The following is a 16,338-nucleotide window of genomic DNA, read 5'->3' on the forward strand; positions in this document are numbered from 1 at the left end:
TTCAAGTTGCCGGATTTTTTTCTGTAAGACTGCCAAACTTTTCGAACGATCAGAACGTAAGCTCACTCGGTGAATTTCACTGATGGTATTTCCAAACGAATCAATTCCAGTACTATTTATTTGCTCGTACCTAGATATTTCTGCACAACGAGTTTGCCCGTTTCGGCTTAAAATGCCATTTTCAAGTGCACCTGCGGGTGCTGTGAATAAAGAATCTTATTTACATCTAACTTATGATCAAGAACGTATTTTTAGAGAGTACGTTACTGCTTTCGTCCAGGTGGCCTTGACGATCACATGGCATTCAGGGGTCAAACTGAGAGCTTTCTGTTGCAAAACAATCACGTTGCTGTCATAATACGAAAATTTTTGTGATAATAATTGTTTGACGGCTATGTAGCAGTTGGGATCCTTAGATTCTATATATTTACAGATTATTTTACTTTTGGGAGTCACGGATGGTGTGTTTGTTCCATAGATATTAGATCGTTAAATTTTTTGTTTATGGATAATCTATGATTTCATGTGTTTATCCTTCCTCTAGCTCGAAAATTTCAGTACAATTTTCTAAGTGGAGCGGGTGTTTCAGGTCAATTTGTCCACTGAGTAAGTCGTTCGGGAAATTTTTCAAAAAAATTGTTCAAATAGATCTGAGCACTATGGGACTTAACATGTGAGGCCATCAGTCCCCTAGAACTTAGAACTACTTAAACCTAACTAACCTAAGGACATCACACACGTCAATGCCCGAGGCAGGATTCGAACCTGCGACCGTAGCAGTCGCGCGGTTCCGGACTGATGCGCCTAGAACCGCTTGGCCACCGCGGCCGGCCCGGAAATTTTTAGTATGAGTGCATATCTCCAGTTATTCCAAAATATTCATAGTACATCTTTTAGATATTTCGTGTGTACTGTGTTTTCATTGTGTTCTACTTTGTGGTTTTCACTTTTAAGATTCAGGTAGAACGTTGACTCCCTTCACATGCTGTGGTATATACTTCAATATTGACGTGTCGTCCGCTTTGTCCGATATAGAATTTCGTACACTTTTCACAAGAAATGATCTAGACTCCTGTGTTCGAAAATTCTGGGAATTTCGCTTTTCCTGATCGAATTCGTACTTTCAGATTATTGGTCGTGCGAAACGCTAGTTTTACATCGGTGTTAGGTAAAATTTGGTTCATTTTATTTATTGTATGGCCTACATAATTTACTGGTATATACGTTGCATTTCGACGTAATTCATGCTCAGGCCCTACTGAGAAAAAACTGATGGTATTTTTCCCTGGTTATCAGCTGAGTAACGGCTTTGGACAACGTTGACTGGAGTAGACTTTGAAATTATGGAAGCAGCGGCGTTAAATACTGTGAACAAAAGATTACATACAGCTTCCACAGTTATAAGAGTCGAAGGACATGAAAGGAAAGCAGTAAATGTAAATGTCGTGTGGCTAGGGCCTCCCGTCGGGCAGACCGTTCGCCGGGTGCAAGTCTTTCGATTTGACGCCACTTCGGCGACTTGCGTGTCGATGGGGATGAAATGATGATGATCAGGACAACACAACACCCAATCTCTGAGCGGAGAATATCTCCGACCCTGCCGGGAATCGAACCCGGGCCCTTAGAACTGACATTCTGTTGCGCTGACCACTTTTTTTTATTCATTTTGTTCGATTTTGGTCGTAGCGTTTGGTCTGTGCGGACGTCACAAGACATCCGTTCAAGTTAATCGTTGACTCTTTGACCCAGTTTTTTTATTACAGAGAGCACGCAGCCCTCTGACCGAACACGCTGAGTTAACGTGCCGGCGCCACTCAGCTACCGGGGGCAGACAGGAAAGCAGTAGTTCAGGAGGGAGTGAGACAGAATTGTAACCTATCTCCCGTTATTCAATCCGTACACTGAGCAAAAGGCAACGCAACCAAAGAGAAATTTGGAGAACGAATTAAAGTTCCGGGATAAGAAATAAAAGCTTTTAGGTTTGTCGGCGGCAGTGTAATTCATTCTGAGACGACAAAGTAGTTGGCTGATCAGCTGAACGAAGTGTATAGTGTCTTGAAAATAGGGTCTAGGGCGAAAATCAACAAAAGTAAAACAAGGGTAACGGGATACATTCGAATTAAATCTGGAGGTGCCGAGGATAACAGATTACGAAATAATACACTTGAAGCAAAAGACCTATTACCGTTATATTGAAGCATCTGTCAATGTCGCACCCCTCTGCGGACGCACCACGGAAGTACGAGAAATACGAGGGCTAGAAAACCCTAAGCACCCTCTGCTGCTTCGGATCACGCGCAGATTTCGTCGAATTGTTTTGGACGGTCCCCATGGTTCCAATCTGCACAAAAGATCAAAAGTAGCGGTCTTGCTGCAGTCCAAAGCGGTACGATCACGTTTAATGGGGATGCGTCCCTACAGTGTACTCAGACAAGGGTTGAAATACCTGGGATTGTTAGCAGTGTTAAAGGTTGTCGAGGACTTGGTACTGTTGCGCGTCACACCGTAAACTGCCGTTTTTGACCGCAAAACGCCCCAGCGACAGGGGTGGTTCCACTGGCGCCCTTTATGCCACCCCTAAAGTGCATTCTGCGCGGCGGTGTGTCTGGAATGTTTTTCTTGGTCACTCATAAGTAAACCGCGTAATTTCAACATTTTACTGCTCCCGTAACACCAAGTTCCTGTCATAATATCTACAAATTTTCAGCAGGCTTTAGAGAGAGAAACTGCCCATCGTGCCACACGTCCACGATTGCACTGGGCGGATTTGTGGTGAAATCTGGTGCCAATGCGACATCATTAAACAACTTTTGACGTCAAATGAACTTCTGAGTTATGGCCTTTCTTTCCGCATGTATCGACATCTTGCTGTCTGGAGCCCGAGGGTGACTTGCAGCTCTTGCACCGTCACAGAGGAAGGTTGTAGGCAGCTCTGACTCAAATTTCAATCTTACGCGTCGCAATGGGAAGCAGTTACGGCGTTTCGAAAAAGTAAGACTTTAATTCTGTTGCGCACTGTATATTCAGGTGAAACTATCTTTTTAAAAAAAAAATACGATAAATATGAGGTAGGGAACTGAAAATTCCCATATGTTCAAAACGAAAATAAACGAATACTTTATCAGACACTCCACTTGTAATTTATCAGAATATTAGAATCAGACATGTAAATTCCGTTCAAATCTAATGTTTATATTAAACAGCGTTTGACTTTGCCATTATGGAAGTGGCTAACAGCATTCTATGTTAAGTTACATAAATGCTTTGTTCGAAGTGTTAGATAAAAAGACCTACTGTGTATTGTAGGAGAAGGAGTAGTCGCTGTTTTCAAAGCAGTTGCTTTTTCTTATTATTATTCCTATAATTATCTGCGTGAGTAGATCTACACCAGTCATACTGCGTTGTCAGAACACTTCACTTCACACAAGTTGCCTGACGCGGCTGCTTCCTCCTGTTAATATGCAAGTCGCGTTCTGCACCCCTGAACGCTTTCCTCCACGATGGGATTTACGGAACATGAACGAAGGAATGTAAAACAACCCGCTTGGTGAGGAAAACCTAATTTCCGGCGCAAATACACGCCATTAGTATTTCCCGTCCTTGTAGATTTCACAATGTATACTGTGTTGCTGTATATTTCGGAGCAGAAACACTTTTCTGCCATTAAATATTCCTCTTTTGTCAAGCCTCAGGGTGAGCCTATTGGAATTCAGCGCAGCTATATAAATTGTCAGCTGCCTACTATGGACGGAGGTGTTTCATTTCAAAGTGACCTACTCAACATTTTACTCTCTCGTTATACCAAGTTCCTGTCATAATATCCACAAATTTTCACCGGGCTTTAGACAAACGAGGCATTTCGTGAACTGAAGGCAAATACCAGTGTCATGAGTCACATTTCTATCACAACAGTAAACAGTGCACGCTGCGGTGCAATTGGTGTAGTGTTATTCTACAATAGGAGAACAGAGTTGCAGAACGGCACGTGAACATAAATGTGTAGGGAATATCGTGTGGTCTGCTGTAACCAAAGCGCAAAAAGCAGTGTAACATAAAGTGTGAATATTCGATAAGGACTAAGGAAATACAAAAGAAATTACGACGTCCCTTTCTAATCTTTAAGAAGGTACGAGTAGTTATCATCCGAGCGGAAGATGCACTGCAGTCAATCTTTTACAACTGATACTAAAAGGAGAAAGCAGTTTTTATACACATGTTTATTTTAATAGTAACGATCTCATCGTTAAACTAATAACAATAATAATATGCATCATTTTGATTTGCAGCTCCTTGTATTGGCCGTGTTTGCAGTTAAAATTGTTGGCTGTGAGGTCCGCCAGTTATGCAAAACACCGTTTTTCTCAGTACCCAAACGTGTTTCGGCACCACTATGCCATCATCGGTGGGTTTTCGTTTTCATTTATTCTGCAATGTGAACGTTTTTGGTTTGGTTGCAGATGACAGCCGGCCGGGGTGGCCGAGCGGTTCTAGGCGCTACAGTCTGGAACCGCGCGACCGCTACGGTCGCAGGTTCGAATCCTGCCGCGGGCATGGATGTGTGTGATGTCCTTACGTTAGTTAGGTTTAAGTAGTTCTAAGTTCTAGGGGACTGATGACCTTAGAAGTTAAGTCCCATAGTGCTCAGAGCCATTTGAACCATTTTTTGCAGATGACAAGCTACCTGTAGTAATTAACACAAAAGTGATCCAGAAAAATCATCCACACCAAATGTAAAGGTATTTACAAAAAGAAACGATCTGTTGTTTGAACTAAAAATTCACATAATCATTTAGCAAAAACGTTCACATTGGAGAATAAATGAAAACGACAACCCACTGATGATAGCACAGCGGTACCGAAACATGTTTGGGTACTGAGAAAAACGGTGTTTTGCATAACTGGCGGACCCCACATCCAACAATAATAATATGTGTAACAGAACCAATGTGAAATTCTATGTACAAACAATGACGATGTATTCATGTTAAACAGCTGAAAATGGAACTGCAGAGCCCGAAATGATTCGTGCATTTCAGTTAAAAAACAACACGATTTGCGATTGAAGGCGATTGCTATTCCTTCCATATTTTACGAATTCAAGCCAGTCAAGGCCCGAGAACAAACCACACTGGATAAAATTAATTTACATTTACGATTTATCTGGGTACTGCAGTTTTCACAAAAGTCAGCGTGTATTATAAGCAACTGAAAAAGCCTAAAATAAGCTGAACGAAATGCGCAAGGAAAAACCGGAACAGTATACTGAATCCATTTTATCAACTAATGAGATGTAATGGATGGCGAACGAACGTTACTGAGAACGCATTAGCTGGTTATACCGCCACCGCCTCCATCTCGCGTACAGGGCGCGGTCACCTGGCCGTTCCGCCGCCACAAAGTTTACGTACATCCACCCTACCCTTTCCTTGGTCGACATTCGTTTCTGCTTCGTTTTTTTATAACTTAGGATAATCTTTCATCACTTAATTTGTTAGCATGTTGTTTAATCTTACCTCTTTATGCAGTTATTTTCCCATTAACAGCGCATACCTTCAACCGATTACGAATGTTTTCATCCCTAATTAGATGTCTGCTGCTTGTATTTTGTTCCCATCTTTCTACTTATTTATTCGAATCTCGCATCCATACAGCAGAAGTGATATCACCATAGTACTATAAAATGTCATTTTTTCGGGATTTTTAGTTAAATGTTTTTGGTTTATCGAACCATTCGTAGGGATTTTCATCTACATCATTACCACACACGTTGCTCTTGCTACAGCCAAGACATTTAAAATATGATTTGTGCTCAATTATAGCTTTTTTAATTACAAACTTCGATCTTGCTTCACATTTTCCTCAAAGGGCTACATCTTTCCTCTTACGTAACGAGATTTTACGATTGTATTATGTATTTCTGGGTGAAGCGACGTGCTGCCAACTGCTGTTCACTTTTAATTTCTTCTGTTATTAGTTTACCATTATGTCGGTACGATAGCTTGTGCAACATCGTGTAAAGATACAAGACTTACGATTATTTTACAGTGCAATAATTTTCCTATTTCAAAAGTTTCTGTATCATTTGACATTTTATGCTATCACACTGCCACAACGTGATTCTTCAAAGTTCAGCAGAACATAAATATACCAAGGCTGGAACTTTAATAGTGGCAACTATTAATTTACAGCTCGTACAAAACAGATATGTGTTTCAAAGTTTTACTGATCTTCAAGGTAGTCATCAGCATTGTGTACAACCAGTTGCCAGCGTTGTGGAAGTCGTAGTGCCAGTTGTCTTGAAATTTCGAGCGGCGCCATCTATTGCCCGACGAATTTGTAGCAGTTCTGAAGCAAATGCCGTGAAGTGTTTCCTTCAGTTTAGAAATCGAGTTGAACTCACGAGGCCTTGAGTCAGGGGAGTTCAGCAGGTGGTATAGCACTTAGCAGCCCTATCAGTCAAACGCATCAGTAATAGCTTGCACTGTAAGTGCTTGAGCATTGCCCTGCAAAATGCTGGTCAGGTCCTGCAGAAAGTGTCATCACCTCTGTCTCTATGCTGTTTGTTTTTGGAACACAAGCTACGACCAGCTTATCGGAAAAAAAAACAATGACCATCACTTTGAACCTTGATTTGCTCAATCGAGCTTTCTTCCCTCACGGTGAAATTGGGGCCTCCCAGTGCATGGATTGGCGCTTAGTTTCTGCGAAACCAAAATTCATGACATGTTATCTCTCTTTCCAAGAAGTATGGATCGTTTTCAGTCTCCGTGCCAGTACAAACATTTTCACAAGCTTCCTTTTGTTAGACTGTGAGAATTTTAAGCACCAGTCTCGCACACACTTTTCTAATAACTTAGTTACGTAAAATTTGCCTTACGCATTCTTTGTCAAATCGGTCAGATTCATTTTATCTATATCTACTTTTTATTATCTACTTTTTTGATATTTTCATTCGTTTTTGATGTTGCAAGGTGTAACGGGTGTGAATCACTTTCAATGTCTTCCTGGTCGCCTTGGAAATGTTTGAACCATTCAGCAACTCGCGTATGTGATAAATAGTCTTCGTGATACTCTTCTTTTAGTAAAGAATAAATTTCAGTAGCAGTTTTTTCAAGTTTCATGTGAAACTTCTAGACGATTCGTCACTCTATTCTTACATTTACCATTTTTCCGGCAAAACAAAACAACAGTTCTTGCACAAACGAAATCCACGACAAAACTGAGTTGCCTACAGACACCAGAGATGCTGCTTTCGGCTGAGAAGTGAGAAGGCTTCAGGCTTCACAGCTATTCGTACTTACTCTGCGATGGCATCAGATCCGGTACTTTATAGCGACACTCGTATATGTGCTTACTGTGTATTTTTCAGACACTTACTTCACTCTTCAACTATTAGTAACAATTACTCCGGAAACAGTTCCTGTAGATATTTTGTGTAAACCACAACAATGTAGCCGGCCGCGGTGGTCTCGCGGTTAAGGTGCTCAGTCCGGAACCGCGCGACTGCTACGGTCGCAGGTTCGAATCCTGCTTCGGGCATGGATGTGTGTGATGTCCTTAGGTTAGTTAGGTTTAAGTAGTTCTAAGTTCTAGGGGACTGATGACCACAGAAGTTAAGTCCCATAGTGCTCAGAGCCATTTGAACCATTTGAACCACAACAATGTAAACATTATCGGCTGCCTACAAACAGGTAACTTAAACAGCACATTAAAAAAAATTAGCTTCTTTTACATCAAATGACTCACCAATGTAAAATAATGTAAGATAATACGCCAATGGAAACGACTGCCCCAATGGAGATAAATTGTTTTACTGATAATTGTTGACTCCAAAAATACCTCTGTCTTAGTTCGTTTGATCAGAAGCTAATAGTTGAAATTTATGCGCATAAAGCAACCTATAAACCGCAGTACGAATATAAACGCAACCAGAAAAAACACGAAATAATTGAAATAATTATCAATTTTTTCTTTCTTTTTATGTGCTCATCAATCAGAGGATTGTTGGCAGCAGATCTTCACTCCTCGTGTCTTAGCGATTCTCTCTTGATTATTCCACAGGTCGTGCATCAATCACCTTCCACAATTTGGTCTACGTACTTCAGCAGTGGTCTCCCTTCACGCCTCTTTCCATTAAAACACCCCTCATGCCTCATTAGATGGTCAATGAGTTGTCCTCTTTGTTTGGCAACTGATTTCTACGGGGTTCTCTTCTCACCCCCTCTTTTATGGGCCTCTTACTTCGTAACCCTTTTAGACCACATTATCTAGAGCATGCGTTCATGTTGTTGTTGTGGTCTTCAGTCCTGAGACCGGTTTGATGCAGGTCTCCAAGCTACTCTATCCTGTGCTTGCTTCTTCATCTCCCAGTACCTACTGCAACCTACATCCTTCTGAATCTGTTTAGTGTGTTGATATCTTGATCTCCCTCTACGATTTTTACCCTCCACGCGGCTCTCCAATACTAAATTGGTGATCCCTTGATGCCTCAGAATATGCCCCACCAACCGATCCCTTCTTCTAGTCAAGTTGTGCCACAAATTTCTCTTCTCTCTAATTCTATTCAATACCTCCTCATTAGTTATGTGATCTACCCATCTAATGTTCAGCATTCTTCTGTAGCACCACATTTCGAAAGCTTCTATTCTCTTCTTGTCCAAACCATTTATCGTCCACGTTTCACTTCCATGCATGGCTACACCCCATACAAAACTTTCAGAAACGACTTCCTGACACTTAAATCTATACTCGATGTTAATTTCTATTCTTCAGGAACATTTTCTTGCCATTGCCAGTCTACATTTTATATCCTCTCTACTTCGACCAACCTCAGTTATTTTCACTCCCCAAATAGCAAAACTCATTTACTACCTTAAGCCTCTCATATAACACTAAATTTTAAAACAAACTAGCTTCTTCTCTTCTTCTGTTCACAGAGTTGTAACTGAAGGCCAACCACACCACAAACACTGGGGCGGGCGCTGAGCCTCGTGGGCGAACGCAACCTGGAGTAGGCGGCTCACCAGGCCTACGCCATACACGTGTACGTCGCACACAGACGGAGCCACTCGCATCACTGAAGAAGACACTGCGCCACTCCACTCTCGAATCGACTCTTCCACGATACCAGAGTAGCAGTGCTTGGCGCTGACGTGATGTCAGTGGTAGCGTGCCCCTGAGACACACGTAGGCTAAGTCCTGTTGCAAGTAGACGGTTCCCAGTGGTTCCTGACGACACAGCAGGTGGAACTTGTGCCCGGATTTCGTCTCTGGATGATGTTCGGTCGGTCACTGCTGCTTGCACAATGCGTGGACTTCGACCGGCGTCTGTGCTAAGCGGACGCCGAGGGCCCCCCGGTATTCAACGTGTGGTAACGTCCCACAGACCACTTCTGAAAGCAACGACACCCTACAGATACTTTTTGCTCAAGATGTTCAAAAATGGCTCTGAGCACTATGGGACTCAACTGCTGAGGTCATTAGTCCCCTAGAACTTAGAACTAGTTAAACCTAACTAACCTAAGGACATCACAAACATCCATGCCCGAGGCAGGATTCGAACCTGCGACCGTAGCGGTCTTGCGGTTCCAGACTGCAGCGCCTTTAACCGCACAGCCACTTCGGCCGGCTGCTCAAGATGTGCAGCAATTCGTCCATACGTATCCTATCAGACGATGCTGCCACTGAACAAAGTCTTTGAGGGTATTGCATTTTTTTTTTCAGCAGCATATTATCATGTATTTTCAACAATGAGAGCATATGCTACCAGTTATGATGGTTCAAATGGCTCTGAGCACTATGGGACTCAACTGCTGAGGTCATTAGTCCCCTAGAACTTAGAGCTACTTAAACCTAACTAACCTAAGGACATCACAAACATCCATGCCCGAGGCAGGATTCGAACCTGCGACCGTAGCGGTCTTGCGGTTCCAGACTGCAGCACCTTTAACCGCACGGCCACTTCGGCCGGCTACCAGTTATGATAAACCCTGTACGTACACTAATGAAATTCGTTCCAGACAATCCACAGTAATTTCAGAAGAATAATGATGTCCATTACAACATTAGAAGAAAAAAAGTGACCCTAGTGACCCATTACTGAAGCTGTCAGTGGCAGTTCGATTCCCGGCGGGGTCAGGGATTTTCACCTGCCTCGAAATGACTGGGTGTTTGTGCCGTCCTCATCATTTCATCATCATTCCTGAAAGTGGCGTGGTTGGACTGAGAAAGTTGGGAATTTGTACGGGCGCTGATAACCGCGCACTTCAGCGCCCCACAAACCAATCATCATCATCATCATCATCATCTTGTCAGTGGCACAGAAAGGAGCAAAATTCATAGCCCCATTGATGTTTGATCATTACCATAAAATGTCTGACAGGTAGAAACGCAACTCCTAAACCTAATCTCAAATCTCTCTCTCTCTTTTTTTTTTTTTTTTTTACATTGCTATTAAAGCTGTGTTTCACTTGTAGCCTAAATAGTAGCAAAGACTAATTAGTATGTTCATTTTTTTAGGCCGTTGGGTTACTTAAAAATCTGTAAATGGCCAGCATGCGAACACACACAGTAACAAACCACGTACACAGCTCAGCATCTTAACTAACATTTACCACATAATTTTGGCACAATTCGTGCGAATGTAACATCTATTTAACTAAGTAATCAACTTCGGTTCGATTTTAAACAGCAGAACCGTTTTTGGTCTCAGATAATCGTCTCTGATTTTTACACAACAGCAACGGACTCTAACAATACGTGCTCCCCGTCCCCGTCGAAGCTTCGGATGGCAGTCTTCGCCAGCGTGGTCACCGTCAGATAGTGCCTCGCTGCCCGCGGCAGCTTCGGTAGCAGGTGACCCGAGTTAAACAACGACACAGTGGGGGAGTCCCCATGACAATGAGCACTCCGTGTGTACCGTCAGAACAGAACAGAACAAAGCGGCCCGTGTAAACGACAGGCGTCCCTATAAACACAACACAAACCCCGCACCGCCGATGCTCCGGGCTGGGCACGACAGTGCGACCCCTCGCTTATCGATCTCTCGTCCCAAACAGTCGCGGCTACGCACTGACAACTATTAGAACAGGGAACTTTGGTCAGTAACAACGGACTACACAGCACGGCTGCCTGACATGGATACTCCACAGGCAAGACAATGTCGTACACGTCCGCCACTAGACAAAGACGCGGTAACAGTGCAGCGAGACACGCTTATGTTTGTTCAGCGGCAGGCCTTGTAATGAAGCGGGCTTCGCAATAGCAGGTGATAGGGACGCTTGAGCCTGAGGCTTCTGTATCTGCTCCTCGTGCCGGAAGTAATTTTTCTAACTGTAACAACTACGGAGCCTAACCGGGATCTAAGAAACTAGGATACTTGCCTCTGCACTCACTATCTCCCATTATTGGCTGTCTGGCACAGTAGGACACGAATTCAGTTTGCGAGGATATTCTCTCTCTCTTTGTGTGTGTGTGTGCGTGTGTGTGTGTGAGGGGGGAGGGGGGGGGGGGGGGAAGCTGCCTTCCTCTGCTGCTCGCTCGATGTGCCCTTGGCAGTCGACAGTCGATGTGACTGAGTGAAGTTGTTGACCAAGACCAAGACAAGACCTTTCTGCACTTCTATCCATAGACACGCCAAAGGACAATCTTTCGAGAGGAATAAGCTATTATACACGGTAATTCATCTGTCCCTACCGACGGATTTTATGCAAATCAAAGCACCATCAAAAAAGCACGCGCATCATTTTCATATTCCGTAGCTCGCTACGCACGAACTATTAGTCCTAAAAGTAAAATCAACAAGACATTTTCGTAGGAAATGTAATGCAGTTAAGTGTTGTACTGGGATACCTTTTCGCTGGAGGCCACCGTTTCCGAGTTATTCAAGAAAAACATACAGATGTGACCTTCAAAACGCACCTCCACACTCGTCCCTCACCAGTCAGGATTTATAGCACGTTGTTCGTTATGATCCGTTCTACCACTGTACAAAAATTTCCGTCTAGACGAAATATTTCCGATATGCGACCTTTTTTGTATCTGCTCATTCAGCCTTAACACTACCAACATAATTGGCAACTTCGTTGACATTTAATCGTGCGCCTCAGGGTAAAGAACGAAAAACGACCCTTGCAAACGTTACACTAAAACTAGTTACGTTGAGAATTCGATCCAAACTTAACCATTCAAAGCAAAGTCACAAGGCGGATACAACGATGTAATTGTTTATTTTATTCTGTTAAAATTCACAAAAATGTTAGATAAAATTTACACAAACGTCAATTCTACTATTTGTAAATGCTCAACTAACCTTGTGGCGTAATAAGGCCCGTCAATGAAGACCAAAAATGGACGAATCTGGAAAATACTTGTACTGTCGAAGTATGGAGTGCCGTGAACACCATACTAGAGCTCCTAACCAGTGCAGACTGCGTGTGGGAGTAGGGGTGCATTCGAAGGTCACTTTCGTATATTTTTCTTCAATAACTCGAAAATTAAGGCCTCTAGCGAAAACACATTCCGATATAAAATTCAAATACAGTACATTTGCTACAAAAAAGACTTGTTCATTTTTTTTTTTTTTTGTAGGACTAATAGTTTGCTTGTAGTGAGCAAGAGAATATGAAAATCTCACACGTGGTTTTCGAAGGCAATGAGAGTCGCATAAAACCCACCGGAAGGGGCAGCTGAATCGTCCTGTGTAACCACAGCCCCAACCACAGAAAATTTCACACACATTCTCCAGTGCCTGTATTAATGCCGTCGTCGTACGTTAATAGCAATAATAAAAGAATGGTTGGTTGACAGCGGAAATTACAGGACGAGCCAACCACGCAGAACCATATTAAAGCTGACATCCAATTGGATGGAGCAGTAGTCCTGACGCCACACAAATGTCAACAACTTGTTTATTATTGTTTCGCCACAGGGAGTCTAAGTCCCTCGGTAGACCAAAGGCTTACCTCCTGTCACTGTACATAACACAGGACGCTAATTCCGGTGGGTCTTCACGCCGCCGGAGACAAGCATGTGTGACTGGGGAGTGTCCTATACGACGTTCGCGAGTAAAGATGGAAGTGCCGTGTGGCGAGGGCCTCCCGTCAGGTAGACCGTTCGCCTGGTGCAAGTCTTTTCAACTGACGCCACTTCGGCGACTTGCGCGTCGATGGGGATAAAATGATGATGATCAGGACACCCAGGACGACCCAGCCGGGAATCGAACCCGGGCCGTTAGGTACGACATTCCGTCACGTTGACCACTCAGCTATCACGGACGGGCAACGTTCGTGAATATCAATTCGTCTCTTCTAGGAGTTCGAAAGGAAGCGCGTTATGGTAGGGTAGTTAGTTTGACCTACAGCAGCTTGTTGTCGGCCACTCCCTGCCACTGTCCCTCCCATTCACCCGATACTCTCATTGTTATCCACGACACGATGGCCTGTAGCGGGACTTTAACATACTAATTGTAAGATTGGACTTCAATCTCGCCTTGCCTTTTCATACTCATCCACAACACAGCCACTTCACACGAGTACTAACAGACTCCCATACCACACTATCACAGAAAGGCACACCACACAGTGAGTTTCTCAGTTATAGGTACAATAACGTATTTTCAAATAATTAAGGCTGCTTTTTCATTGATGTAAGTGTGCAGGAGTCCAGCAATGCGTGTAACAGCTATTTCACCGTTTAGTTTGTGAAAAAGCTTCAAAGAAGAACCCCTACGTGAAGGACAATACAGACCGAATTTTTAAGATGCTATGATGGTTATTACTTAGGAAAATTTCCAATAATAAAGACTATACGCCTCAAGGCTAAATCACACTTATATCTGGTTTTATGCTTCCAGTGTGCAACAGATGTTCTTGTACAAAAACTGCTAAAAGACGCAACCGGGTTGCCTTTGACAATTATTTGGGAATAAATAATTTAACTAATGACATAGAAATGAATGTAGACAGAAAAAGCTCCTCCAAACAAAATTTTGGGTGCTTAAGGCTGTTTAGTGATAAGTTACACTGCCAATGTAAATATATCGAGTTGTTGTTGTTGTGGTCTTCAGTCCTGAGACTGGTTTGATGCAGCTCTCCATGCTACTCTATCCTGTGCAAGCTTTTTCATCTCCCAGTACCTACTGCAACCTACATCCTTCTGAATCTGCTTAGTGTATTCATCTCTTGGTCTCCCTCTACGATTTTTACCCTCCACGCTGCCCTCCAATACTAAATTGGTGATCCCTTGATGCCTCAGAACATGTCCTACCAACCGATCCCTTCTTCTGGTCAAGTTGTGCCACAAACTTCTCTTCTCCCCAATCCTATTCAATACTTCCTCATTAGTTATGTGATCTACCCATCTAATCTTCAGCATTCTTCTGTAGCACCACATTTCGAAAGCTTCTATTCTCTTCTTATCCAAACTATTTATCGTCCATGTTTCACTTCCATACATGGCTACACTCCATACGAATACTTTCAGAAATGACTTCCTGACACTTAAATCAATACTGGATGTTAACAAATTTCTCTTCTTCAGAAACGCTTTCCTTGCCAAATACATGGAGAAATTTATTAAACTGAGAATCTATACAGTTTATTTCTAAATGTTAACTAAGACAATAATTATGAGTAAACACTAATAAACAAGGTGAATCCGAAAACCATCGTATAGATTTAGAACGTTTTTCACGGATATTTTCTGAGTATTTTGCTAAAAAGATCGCGCGGTATGGTCCATCCCGTATTTTTTACGCTTACTGCAAATGAAAATACGTTGAACCAAATGGTTAGTAAAACCCACCACAGAAACAGCTGCTTATAAAGTACAAATAAGGAAGGAATATACAGCTGCGACGTCCAGCCTGTCTCGAAACAAATTAATGAATTTTATGTGCGTCTCGGCGCACTGGTATTTCCTCTAAGGAAATACAGTGTAAAAACCTAAAACGTGTACGTCCAGATCCTGTTCCGTCGCGCTGTAATTCTAAATTTTAAAAATGTGCGTGTCGTAAACTTTTCTTCCGGTCCCGTCATGTCATGTAGTTTGCGTTCCCTTCATGATGCTTCCATACATAGAAATGTTGCCGTGTTTTCCGTTGCAGCACGTTCTGACCACTGACTCAATTTCAGTATCCAACTAGGGTTCGCGCTACTGAGATATTCAGCTATCCGGACGGTAAATAACATTTCCTCTAAAAATTAGGCTTTATTAGTAGAATATGGCCTCGTTCTGTGTCGGTGTGCATAGTGCGAGATGATGTCGAGAGCGTGTGGAGCACACAGACTAATTTAATGAGAGTGCTGGAATTTTAGATGCGGTGGTCGGTGTGTGGCAGCGGGATTTGGACGGGACTAAAAAAACTGTGCTTGGTGGGTTTCGTCCACTCCCTTTCGTATTAGAAGAGGACTCTTTCTCTCGGCATCGCGGATGTGGCTAGTGCGTATCGTGTGAGATGGTAAACGTATTCACCGGATCCGCAGCGGGTAACAACTTTAGCAAATCGGGTTAAAATGTAGAAAACACTGGAAGATACGGACGAACTGGTTTCCGCAAACACATTTCCAATCGGCAGTGTTTCACGGCAAGAACGCCCGTAAGAGAGGGAAATTTACATATTTTATATGATTTTGTGGATAACCTGGGAACGTTACAAAAGAGAAGAACAGTTACGAACGAAGCAATCACACGAAGCATAAAGTATGGGAGTTCAGGAGTAAAATGAAGACTGCAGGGTTAAAAGCAACACACCAGGTTACGAACATAAAAATTGAAATATACTTGCTGTAACAGTTCAGCAATGCTAGAAAACAGTATGAAAAGTGAACTATAAAAAAATAATATAAGAACTTTCAATAGTCAAATATAACATTTCGTCCTCTATGGGTATAAAATATTTGCTATTCGTCGATCGCTCACAATAGGTTATAATGTCCGTCTATAACGAGGTTTTAGATTGCTGCTTAGTGTAATCTGTGGTGCATTCTATTGCAGGAGACGCAAGAAAATATGAAGGAGGCAGCTAATAATTTATCTTTACCTCCCGCCCCTTAATATTTTCCTTACCCATCTATGAGCCCTTTTCCATTGCCTATGAGCAGTGCTGGGCCCTTATGAAAAGTTTACCTCAGATGTGTGCAGTCGGGGATATCTCCTTAAGATTAGCTTTGATACTCTGTGTGAGACGTGGAAAATTACGATACATATCAATGAGTAATGGCCAGCTCATTATTATGTCACCAAAGACGACTTCACACGAGAGACTACGCAATACTGCCGAGATAAAAATAATGTCTAGAATTAAGTGATGAAAAATTGAAGTGTTTAGAAAATCTGGTG

The 16,338-nt window shown here is 42.6% G+C and overlaps 1 protein-coding gene across 1 annotated transcript in view; it reads right to left on the reverse strand.

The window, feature by feature from the left end:
* Window positions 1-16,338, reverse strand: part of LOC124622011 (neurobeachin) — a 1,442,121-nt gene that overhangs the window by 1,370,067 nt on the left and 55,716 nt on the right. The gene's annotated exons all lie outside the window — the stretch shown is intronic.

Source organism: Schistocerca americana, chromosome 7, assembly GCF_021461395.2.
Source record: "Schistocerca americana isolate TAMUIC-IGC-003095 chromosome 7, iqSchAmer2.1, whole genome shotgun sequence".
In the NCBI taxonomy this organism is placed as follows: Eukaryota; Metazoa; Arthropoda; class Insecta; order Orthoptera; family Acrididae; genus Schistocerca; species Schistocerca americana.